Source organism: Neopelma chrysocephalum, unplaced genomic scaffold (assembly GCF_003984885.1).
Source record: "Neopelma chrysocephalum unplaced genomic scaffold, ASM398488v2 Primary Assembly neopelma1_132, whole genome shotgun sequence".
In the NCBI taxonomy this organism is placed as follows: domain Eukaryota; kingdom Metazoa; phylum Chordata; class Aves; order Passeriformes; family Pipridae; genus Neopelma; species Neopelma chrysocephalum.
This window is the reverse complement of record NW_020897794.1, coordinates 1,675,633-1,678,419: the sequence shown is the minus strand read 5'-3', so window position 1 is coordinate 1,678,419 and position 2,787 is coordinate 1,675,633.

The window sequence follows — 2,787 nt, the reverse complement described above, 5'->3', positions numbered from 1 at the left end:
TTGGGTTTTATTCTTCTTTTGAAACAGTTGAAAAAAATGCTATTTTCTCAGTTAAGATGGAAATCCTGACGCTTTTAATAAGGTCAGTGTAACGTCTTCATTAGCAAATGCTGAAATGAAAATGCAGATCTGGAACTTGACCAGGAAAAACTTCAGTGTCTACCCAAAATAGAGTCACATTTGCAACAGGTGTGAACCAGTGCTGCTTCCCTAAAATTACTGGTTCTGGGATAATCTATTCCAGTTTAGGGACTGGCTGCCGTGTTTTTAAGTAACTCCCGAACTTGAGTGGTTTTTGTTTGTTTTCCTGGGACAGTGCCTGGCCCTGGGCTCTTCAGGGTTTGGTGTTGGGTTTGGTGGTTTCCTTTCAGATAATGGAGCAGCTGGAAACAAAGGGAGGGACTGGCAACCTAGGAAGAGGTGTAGAGCTCACCATGAGGAAATGCAGGTGGATGTTAGTGGACAGACAGCCTAAAATAAAACAAAACCAAAAATATCCAACCCACCACGTCTGTGCTCTGTTGAAATTTTGTCTACAAACGTCACAATGAAGCTGTTGGGTGCTGAGCACTTTAAAGGCTGTCCTCCACTATGAATCCCAGACACACATAGAAAGTCTTTGCCCAGCTTTCTGGAGATGTGGATGGTATCTGGGCAGCCCTGACCCTCCTGACTGGTCTGAAACCACGGACTCCAAAGACATCTCTTTCCTCCTCCGTGCTGTATCTTCTCCAAGACAGGGTTGCCACAGCCCATCTCCCAGTGTCTCTGCACTGTGCTGCAGACACTGGGGTAACACCAAAGGCACAGATGCATCAGGAAGACCAATTGTTTGCAATGACATATTCTGCATTTTAAATGATCTTTGATTTCCTGGCAGCTCCCCAGCGTATCACCCCCTGTAATTCTGTCTAAATGATGTTTGTCAGGTGAAGCCACATCTGGGCAGCAGACAGACCAGTCCACAGAGCGCTGCTCCTCACCGGGGACTTCCAAAACCCACCGGCCCATCAATCTCCACAACTCACTGAATGATAGATGGAACATAATATAGGTCATTATTTCTTCCCTATGTGTGAAAATGAATTATTCAGTAAAGATTTAGATCCTTTTTTATTATGACATTGAATTTATAGAGCATACAAAACATAAATGCAGATTTCTCCAGCACCAGAGAGATGAACTTGTTCTCCAGGCAGTGCGAGTCGGACGCAGCCCCTTGGCATTGCTGCACGGCAGAGATGGGGTGTCCAAACAGCCAGAGCACGGGGCTGCAGTGCAATTAGGGCAATTAGGACCTGCCCCAAGCTCGACTGCCAGCCTGTTTACCTGCCATAGCATTCCCAACCCCCCCTAGCTGGTTTAGGAGCCCAAGATCCCTCTGTTTCAGAAATCAGACTCTCAGGAGCCATGTATCTTCATGGGGATTTGGGGTCTCACGTCACCTTGACCTTGAAAATGCTGATCTGAACAAACTCTGCATCTCAGTCTCTGCTCTGAAACAAGAGTTGCCAAAATTGAAAGGCAATTGGTGAGGCTGAAACCTGCTAATGAGGGGCGGTGCCACGTGAGTACATGGACAGACGTGGTCTGTCTGCAGAGCCACTGTGGAGAATTTGGGCTGGTTTGTACCAAGAGCAGTAACTTTCCTTGTTATTGGAATAAGTGCTCCAACTTTTAATTGTGCAGCCTGGGAGAACATTCCCCCTGACCGGCAGTTACAGATGTCAGCTTCGCAGTTCATTAACTGCTTCCCAAAGTCCACGGGGAGTTTGGATTTTTAGCACGAGCATTAGAGGTCGGAGAGGAGGAGAGCAGAGGGCAAGCCTGCAAACTCTCCTTGGGGTGGAGAAAAGTCTGGGATCGGGGCTGAGACAGCACCTTTGGGGATGGGTGCTGTCACGTGCCAGCCACGGAGTAGGACAGGGGGTCCTGGTTTGTCACCTGTGGGCACAGGCGCTGAACGTGCCCCTGGGGCGTCCCTGGTGCCATGGGTATGGCTTTTGCTCCCTGACAGCAGTGGGTGCAGGGAAACAGCAAAACTGGGCACCTGCCTGAACCCAGCCTTGGCTCTGGGAGAGGCCAGAAAGAGAACGTACTGATAAAGTCTTCCCAAAGCCCTTTGAGCTGTAATGTTCACTGATTGAAGGGATAACAGCGGAGATTTCCTTTTAATGTATAGAAATCCTAATTTCTTTGTGAGCCGTAAGCAGCTGCACTGAAGTTCCCTCTGTCCATCAGCAATATCTGTCTTGTGCCTGTTCATTCTGGAACCCCTTTAAAATTCTGCACTGCAGCCAGAGAGATTAAAGGGCAGGAACTGCACTCCTGACTAGTAATTTCCCGGTGATTATTATGAGAAATAGCTAAAATCTAAAGGAAGCTCAGAGGGGTGAGAAAAAGACTGCTCTTTAATCTCCCCCCTCCATTTCCTTTGCAGGTTGGTGTCACTCACCCTGCTGGGGCAGGGCCAGGTCAGCCCCTCTCCTGGCCGGAGCCGTTGGGGTGTTCCCTGCCCGCTTGGAGGAGCGGAGCCTGCCCTGCTGCTGAACCAGAGTTGAGCACTTCATGGCAAAGCAAACCCAGTAAAGGGGATTATGTCCCATTTTACGGGGGTTGGCAGCAGAGCATGAAGGGGAGCATTTCTCCATTGGGCCTGACCTCCCAGCCCTGCACACATCTGCTCATTCCCACTTCGTTCATTAGTCCCTGCTGGAAAGAACATGCACATGCTGCCCCCACCCCCCAATAAAAATATAATCCCTGAGCTGGAAATAGTTGGCCACC